A 9,311-nucleotide genomic window follows, 5' to 3' on the forward strand; every position below is an offset into this window, starting at 1 on the left:
CTTCGGAGCGCAGCTTATCTGCCTCAGAAATGCCTTTGTATTTTTACATAGTAATTAGTTTAGCAAAGCGGGTGACAGAGAGGCGCTCTGTCACCCCCTTTGCCACTTTCACCCGCCCTTCCCTGCTGAGCCCATGCGCCACCAGCTCTCCCTGCCCAGGCACAGGGGTCCCTGCAAAGCGCCCCCCGCATGTTCAGCCCCCTGCCGCTGCAGGGAGAAGGAAGGAAGGGTGCAGGGAAGAGGTGCCTGGCTGCCCCCCCACACCTGCTCGCAGTGGGGCGCCTGCAGGCGCCTGCTCGCAGTGGGGCACAGAGAGCAGGTGCGGGAGAGCACCACTGCCCCTTCCTTTGATGCCCTTCCCCGCTGAGCCCATGCGCGGCTGCGCCAGTGCTGCCAGCTCTCCCTGCCCGGCCACAGGGGTCCCTGCAAAGCGCCCCCCACGCCCGCCACCAGCGGCCCTGTCCGCAGCGCCTGCTGGCAGTGGGGCGCGGAGAGCAGGTGCGGGAGAGCGCCGCTGCCCCAGCCTGCCAAAGGAGCTGCTGTGGGTGAGGGCGGTGCCCCGACCCTGCACTCACCAGCAGCCAGCGCCCGCAGCACATCGCGCTGGAGAGAGGCACCCTCGGGGCTGGGCTGGCTGGGCGGCGGCCATGGGGAAGGCGCCCCGCTTCCAGCCCCCACTTGGGAGCCGCAGCAGACCGCTGAAAGAGCCGCATGCGGCTCTAAAAACACAGGTTGCAGACCCCAGGTGTAGGCAGACCATAAACCTCATTTTGTTTCAAGTGGGGCTTTTACAAATTTTATTCTATGAGAGAAACTAAGGATCCTCCATTTCTCCAGATGTTTTTCTTCATGGTGCAGTTGTCTTGGCTGTGCAGCTCTTTCCAAGCTTCTACAGGCAGCTTCTCAAGTTATACATTTCCTCCACCGCCCACAAACCTCCATATTCCTTTGCAAACTTGTTGGCTCTATCAGCAGCATTCTAGTCACCCATCCAAAGTGAAACTGTGGCTAACACTTCTTAGCCTCTTCAGGCAAGGTGGCAGTTCTACTACCAAACCACACCTCCTATTGATAGACTTGCACTCCATCAAATTGCCAAATGCAATTTGTTCCTAAACATTTTAGCGCTGGGGCCCACTTTTAAAATGACACTCTATCAGGACCCACCTAGCTTTACAAGCCTAAAACAAAAAAAATTCACTTTACTGACTACACAACCCTCTGTTTTTATCCTTTTTACGATGGTGAGATGGGGAACAACTTTCTGGAGTGTTTGTTCAGCTGCACATTAATTGGATCAGGACCATTCTGGTGGCTTTGTGTTCCTCTTTGCCTGGCCTTACATAAGAACAGCCCCACTGGATCAGGCCATAGGCCCATCTCATCTAAGGGAGGGCAGGGGGAGTACATTTCCCTGGGTATCACACTTTGAGAGGGGTATCTTAGAGGCCTCCAAAAGGCATTTCCAGAAGTGCCTTTCAGAGCCTGGGGAGAGGGGCACAGAAAGTACACAGTGCCCCCATGAGCCTCAGAAGGCCTCCTGGAGGCCTCTAGAACAGCTTTTCAGAGGCCTCTGTCATATGGGAAGCGTAAAAAATTAGGGGGGTGTTATGGGGGTATCTTCTTCTTCTTCTTTACTTCCTGCTTTCCCACTTTAGGTGTGGAGGACAAAGGGGGGTATGGGAGGTATGGGGGTGTTAAAAATTTTTGTGCCCCCTGATGTCTGATGCCTTAACTAAGCCTGAGACCAGATTTATGTGTAAATGGCATGTGGACTGAGTTGATCCAGCATGTCTTTCGAGGCTGGACTCAGTACAAAGTCAGTGTGTGGTTGTTTCACTGCTTGCCTGTATTCTGTGAATCCCTACAGACTTCACATTTAAATCCTCTTTTTTTTACCTCTGGCTTTCATCAGAGACACTACAGAGACACCTGTTTGTTTGATACACTTGCATGATAATGTTGCATGATGGGTCCTCAATGTATGTACTGAGATATGTGCCTTTGAGATATGTACCTTTTGGCACTCCTAGAAATTCTCCATTTGCTAGCACTTCTCCATTTGTTAAGCATGGGAGAAAAAAAAGTATGGTATGAGTGGTAGTCTGTCAAATGTTACATAAGAACATAAGAACAGCCCCACTGGATCAGGCCATAGGCCCATCTCATCCAGCTGCCTGTATCTCACAACGGCCCACCAAATGCCCCAGGGAGCACACCAGATAACAAGAGACCTCATTCTGGTGCCCTCCCTTGCACCTGGCATTCTGACATAGCCCATTTCTAAAATCAGGAGGTTGCACATGCACATCATGGCTTGTAACCCATAATGGATTTTTCCTCCAGAAACTTGTCCAATCCCCTTTTAAAGGCGTCCAGGCCAGATGCCATCACCACATCCTGTGGCAAGGAGTTCCACAGACCAACCACACGCTGAGTAAAGAAATATTTTCTTTTGTCTGTTCTAACTCTCCCAACACTCAATTTTAGTGGATGTCCCCTGGTTCTGTGTTATGTGAGAGTGCAAAGAGCATCTCTCTATCCACTCTGTCCATCCTCTGCATAATTTTGTATGTCTCAATCATGTCCCCCCTCAGGCGTCTCTTTTCTAGGCTGAAGAGGCCCAAACGCCATAGCCTTTCCTCATAAGGAAGGTGCCCCAGCCCAGTAATCATCTTAGTCGCTCTCTTTTGCACATTTTCCATTTCCACTATGTCTTTTTTGGGATGCGGCAACCAGAACTGGACACAATACTCCAGGTGTAGCCTTACCATCGATTTGTACAACGGCATTATAATATTAGCCGTTTTGTTCTCAATACCTTTTCTAATGATCCCAAGCATAGAATTGGCCTTCTTTACTGCTGCTGCACATTGAGTCGACACTTTCATTGACCTGTCCACCACCACCCAAAGATCTCTCTCCTGATCTGTCACAGACAGCTCAGAACCCATTAGCCTATATGTAAAGTCTTGATTTTTTGCCCCAATGTGCATGTCCTTACACTTATTGACATTGAAGCGCATCTGCCATTTTGCTGCCCATTCTGCCAGACTGGAGAGATCTTCCTGGAGCTCCTCACAATCACTTCTGGTCTTCACCACTCGGAAAAGTTTGGTGTCGTCTGCAAACTCAGCCACCTCACTGCTCAACCCTGTCTCCAGGTCATTTATGAAGAGGTTGAAAAGCCTGACCGATCCCAGGACAGATCCTTGGGGCACACCGCTTTTCACTTCTCTCCATTGTGAAAATTGCCCATTGACACCCACTCTCTATTTCCTAGTCTTCAACCAGTTCTCAATCCATGAGAGGACCTGTCCTCTAATTCCCTGTGGAGTTTTTTCAGTAGCCTTTGGTGAGGGACCGTGTCGAACGCCTTCTGAAAGTCCAGATATATAATGTCTAAGGGTTCTTCTGCATCCACATGCCTGTTGACCTTTTCAAAGAATTCTATAAGGTTCGTGAGGCAAGACTTACCCTTCAATAAGAGCCAGAACATGTTTGCCTACTTGTGCATCAATGTGCATGTATGGCTCAGTTTTGCTTTCCATAGGGCTCAATACTTTTTTCTTGTCTGCTAGAAAGGGGGATGACTTCCTCCTTGAGCATTTGTTGGGACCTGTGTTTATTGGATTCGAACCATTCTGGTGGCATTGTATTCTCCTTAGCCTGCCCTTTGAAGTGTACCAAGGCATGGTTGCCTTCTCATGGGTAAACACAGACACACAGCTCCTTTCAGTTCCCACAGGGCTCTATATGCTTTTCCTTGTCAGCTATTAACTTGGCAGTTTTGCAACCCACCAAAAATTGGGTCCCAATCCACTGGTAGATCCTGATCCACACATTGGGAATAATCTCCTGGTTTAAACAGCTGGTCTAATCTCCTTTTAAAGCCATCTAAGCAGCAAATTCCATAAATGAATTATCTGCTGTGTGAAGATATACTTTCTTTGGTCTGTCCTGAGCATACTGCCAATCAATTACCCTAAATTCTCATACTGTATTATGACAGAGGGACAAACGTGCCTCTGTTTCTGCTTTTTCCATGTGATGCATAATACCTTCATCATTTTTGCTTGGGTGTAGCCCAAAGAGCAATAATAGCTTCTGCTTAGAAGCGGTCAGATCCTTTCTTTCCCCCTCTTTCCCCAGAGCATCTTGGTGTTAGTTGAACCAGGGGTGCTGGTTATTTTGGAACAAAACAACAACAATCCACAAGAAAGTAATTGAGTATTTCGAGAGATGTGGGGGGTTCTGATAACACTTAATCTTTGTCACTGTACTTTCTGCCAAGGTAGTGTTTTTATTAAAACTCTCATAAATGAAGATATAGGACACCTGAGAGACAACGAAATGGGTTGAAAACAAAAGCCTTTTATTAAACTAGTTCATGGATCTGCTCTTATACTATGAGACTCTAACCCTGAGATATTACAGCAAGGACGGAGCCCAATCCTAAACTGCTACAAAATGGCTACTTCTGAATCCTCTGGGCACAGAGAACAGGGACAGGGACAGAGGGATGGCCTTCAGCAGCTTAGTCCCTCAGATAGCCTTTATCTGTGGCCATTTTGTTCGCCTGTAAGACATCCTGATCTCCCTCTCTGCTGAGGCTGGAGATGGAGCTTGTCTGGCCCTGCCAGAAATGGCTGATTTTAGAGTCCCTGACCCTCTCCATACTAGGATGGGCAATGGGGCTCAGTGGAGCTTGGGCCACAGTGTGGCAGTTTACTCTCTCGCCACAGCCTTAGCTCACTAAATGGAAGTGCCTCAGCAGTGAGGGGCATGCTGCATGAGTCTGAGGGAAGGCATGGCTGTGACTGGGGCCTGTTCCTTGCCAGCGCAAGATCCAGGATGAATGCCTCCAGTTTCTGAGCATGCACAGCACAGGAGTTAATTGGACAGTCTCCCCTCAGTTTTTTCTTCAGCTGTGTCTCTCCATAATGGCCAACCTTGCTGGGGAGCCCATTGATGTGCCTGTCCCTCACCCTGTTTCTGGTGCCATTAATTGGGATGAGCTAACCAGCACTATTCAAAAATATCATTCAGGCTAGGGTCTCCTCCAACATAGCAGCTGTCCTAGAGTCGATTGCAGCCACTGCAATCTCAGTTCAGCCCTCCCATCCCTGCCAGGTTCACACCAGAGGAGCAGGAGGAGCTTCATCCCCCTCCTAACAAGAAGACCAGTCCTCAAGTGGTCACAGTACCACTTCTGAGAAAACCCAGAGCATCCTTGACTTATACCACAGGGTGTTCCTCAAGATTACACAGGTTGTGTTGCTCCCTTCCCCTCAGGAAGTGAGTACTAGTTTGAAGTCATTTTTTGGTCTTTTCCACTGGTGAAAGGTCTTGTTCTCTCTCCCCTCACACCCTTAATTAGGCGCTAAGACTCTCAACTGCTGCAGTTAGAGGATGGTTAAGCTTGTGCCTGGGCATATTCTGCCCCTAAGTTTCACAGCTGAGGAAGGTTTTTCAGCCTCTTCCATTGGGCATGGAGGCAGTGGTCCTAAGAAAGCACAAGGCTGCCAACCCAGTCGTCCTTAACTGATGCACCCAGTCCCAGTTGGGACTGTGTTACTCCTTTGTCCCTCAACACAGTGAAGCAGTGGGTTTAGGAGCTTACAGGCCTCCTGTTGGCCCATGCTTGTGCTTTGGCACATTGAGGGCCAGGCAGGCTTAAAGAAAATCTTGTGCCCAGCCTACCCCTCGCTCCAGAGGTTTCTCCACAGCATTTGCTGAGGAGTAGCTTAAGGGCGCCATTTTATGAATCGTGCTTCCCTCAAGGCTTTCAGGGAGTCAGCACACCTGAAGTCTGCTTTCCTGTATACAGAGGCAAGTTCCCTTTCTCCAGGGCATTGAAGGAAAGTGCTGGTTCAGCTGGAGGTCAGCCTGAGGGGGATTTTGGGACAGCCCTGGGGCAGCTGTTTTTGCCCCAGGACAAGATTCCCAAGGTGCAGGCTGCCTTGCCAGTGTCCCAGGAAGCACAAAATTGATGGCCATTTGACGGGCCCTGTCACAGCAGAGCTGTGCCAATGGGACCTATGCTGCATCCAAATGCAGTTGGGTGGCATTTATGGAGGCCTCCTCAAAGTAAGGGAAAGTTTGTTCCCTTACCTTGGAGCTACATTGCTCTTATGTTGGTGCTGGAAAGTGGGTTAGGATTGCCGCCTAGGTCTCTGAATCTTGGCACAGAGGCTGGGTCATCTTCTGCCTCTGCCACTCTATCCAGGCCAGGGGGCCAAGTGTTTCTTTTCCTCAGGGTCCCACCAAGCCAACAGAGGCATTTAAGTCCATCTTGGAAGTAGGGTGGGCAACCCTATCTCAGAAGAATCATACCTCCAAATTGCTTGATAAGCTTTATTTCCTGCCTCGGAATACTCTGCAAACCTTGATGCTCCCATTGCTACCTTGTCTTTGCATGCTGTGATACCATCAGAGGACGAAGGGGGACCAAGGGATGCTTGTGATAAAAGGGATAGAGGTGACCCTTAAGAGAGCCTTGAAACCTCTTCTTAGGCCCTCAGGGCAGCTGCCACTAATACCCTGATGTCTAGAGCTACCTAGAAGAGCTGGCCAAGACAGACCCCAAGCTAGCCAAAGTTATGCTGAAGAAAATTGCTGTGTCAGTGGCATTTTCTGTAGTGGCCACTTGAGTCTTTTCAACTTACTGCAAGATCCATGGCCTCTGCCTCAGTGGCTTGGAGAAACATCTAGCTCCAACATTGAGACGTTGATGCAGGCTCCCAGGCCAGATTGGTCTCCCACCCCTTTGAGGGGAATAAACTTTTTGGGGAGGCACAAGATCCCATTCTTGTTGAGAACAGGGATAAGAGAAAAGTTTTGCCCACCCTTCAAAAGGACAATTCCAAATACCAGTCTTTGTATTGGAACTGGTATTTGTATTGGAACTGGTTTCCAAATACAACTCCAGTCCTTCCATGATCACAAGCAATCCTTTCATCCCAAGAGTCAATCCAAGTTTAGATTGGTCCAAATTTTAAGCCCCATTGTTCCTCATTAGGAGGTTGTAACCTCAGGAGCACTGGAAGACTGGCTTGGGGGGTTAGCCTGACTGGGATCTACACCTACCTGAGCACCTACTAGGAATGGACACCTACCTGAGCAAGTCTGAAATGGTACAGATCTGGGGAGGGGCCATCAAGGCTTTTGTAGTCTGGAGAATCAAGGGAGCCCCTCTCCTCAGGAAGACTTTGCAACCTGACCTGCGTACCTGAAATGGAGGAATTTCCCTGACGCTAAGGACTGACTGTGCAATGGAGACCACTGAGAAGGGAGATTCCCCAGTAAATCCAAATCTCCCCTTTCTTCCTCATTCTGCATCTGCAATATGGTAGTATCACTCACCTCAAAATGTTGTTTTAACAATTACAACAAGATAATGTAAGTAAAGTGCTTTACAGCCCAATCCTGAGCTACCTGGAGTGCAGGGCTGCCACAGCACCAAAATGGCAGCCACAGCATCCAATGCACCCCAGGTAGTCGCCCCCGCCTCCTCAGGAGAAGGGGACTTTTGCCCCCTTCCCCCACATAAGTAAAGCAGCCCCACAATGGGGCTATTCGATTCAGCATCCGATATTGAGTAGGCATAGAGCAGGGGTGCCCAAACCCTGGCCCTGGGGCCACTTGCGGCCCTCGAGGTCTCTCACTGTGGCCCTGAGGGAGCTCCCGGTCTCCAATGAGCCTCTGGCCCTCCAGAAATTTGTTGGAGCCCACACTGGCCCGACGCAACTGCTCTCAGAGTGAGGACAACTGTTTGACCTCTTGCAAGCCTTAAGTCACATTTGCGACAGTGTGCGCTGGTGGTAAACTGGAACACAGAGCTCAGGGCTCTTACAACCCAGTCCGATGCATGTCTACTCAGAAGTAACTTCCATTATTGTAAATGAGGCTTACTCCCAAGTAGGTATGGATAGGATTGTAGCCTTAAACGTTTGTTTAAAAACCATTTATATCTTGTCTTTTGCTTTTGTAACAAAAGGCCCAAGGCAGAAATACTAAGTGTTACCATAGAGTTGGCAGGAAATGCTGATTGAGGGATTAGTTTCCCCACACAGTCCTTCTTGACACTTGAATTACTGATGCAATGTATGACTGCATTTGTTTTTTGGCTGGAAAATAGTCAGAAGTCGCTAGCATGCTTCTAGCATGCTAGAAGCACGATTCAAAAACAATGAACTGCACAGAAACTACACAGCAAATGGTGTCAAATTTAAACGTATATATGGCGCCTTTATCGTTGAGATGCAGTGGCTAGAGCAGCAGCATCACCCTAACCCCATACAATATCCTTACAATGGAGGTAGCCATGTTTTCTAGCATTAAACTTGAAGGAAAGATTGCGAACATGGTGAGTGTGCTAGAAGGTGAAAAATGAATGTGACCCTAGTGTGCTAGAACAGCGGTGCCCAAACCCTGGCCCTGGGGCCACTTGCGGCCCTCGAGGCCTCTCAATGCGGCCCTCAGGGAACCCCCCGTCTCCAATGAGCCTCTGGCCCTCTGGAGATTTGTTGTAGCCCACACTGGCCCAATGCAACTGCTCTCATGTAAGGGCGACTGTTTGACCTCTCACGTGAGCTGTGGGATGAGGGCTTCTTCTACTGCTTGCTGTTTCACTCCTCTGTGATGCAATAGCGGCAGCAAAGGAAAGGCTGACCTTGCTTTGTGCAAGGCCCTTTATAGGCCTTGAGCTATTGCAAGACCTTCATTCATTCATATAAGTTCATCTTTAATATATTCATTTATGTAAACTTATGTAAATTTATTCAGATTTTAAATGTAAATTAATTCCTCCCCCCCCCCCCCCGGCTCCTGACAGTGTCAGAGAGCTGATGTGGCCCTCTTGCCAAAAACTTTGGACACCCCTGTGCTAGAAGAAGGGGAGAAAAAGCTCTCTAGTGCTGGAATCTGATAAATGTTGTGTTCAGCATATGTAAGGATTTCACCATCGAGATTCAGAGCAAGTGGCACTATTGTTTTCATTGCTACAAAATCATGGCCAATGGCATTTAACAAATAATTGTTATGCTCTCTAGGGAAGGAATTCTAGAATGAAGGTGCCCTGTCTCCAGTTACTGCCTTCCTAGGTCTGAAGGCAAGGGCATAGGTAAAAAGGCTTTGGAATTGATGGGAATGAGAAGGCAAGCTGGACCAGAATTTCTGAACCATGAGGAGCCATGAGGTCTACTCTGTTGAGCATTAGAGCCAAATGGTATATTCAGAAAAGGCACATGGCACAGTCCTCCCAGGGTTTGTATCACATTAAAATTATTAATTACATTTCTATCCTGCCT

The sequence above is a fragment of the Tiliqua scincoides genome, chromosome 9 (genome assembly GCF_035046505.1).
Source record: "Tiliqua scincoides isolate rTilSci1 chromosome 9, rTilSci1.hap2, whole genome shotgun sequence".
NCBI lineage: Eukaryota > Metazoa > Chordata > Lepidosauria > Squamata > Scincidae > Tiliqua > Tiliqua scincoides.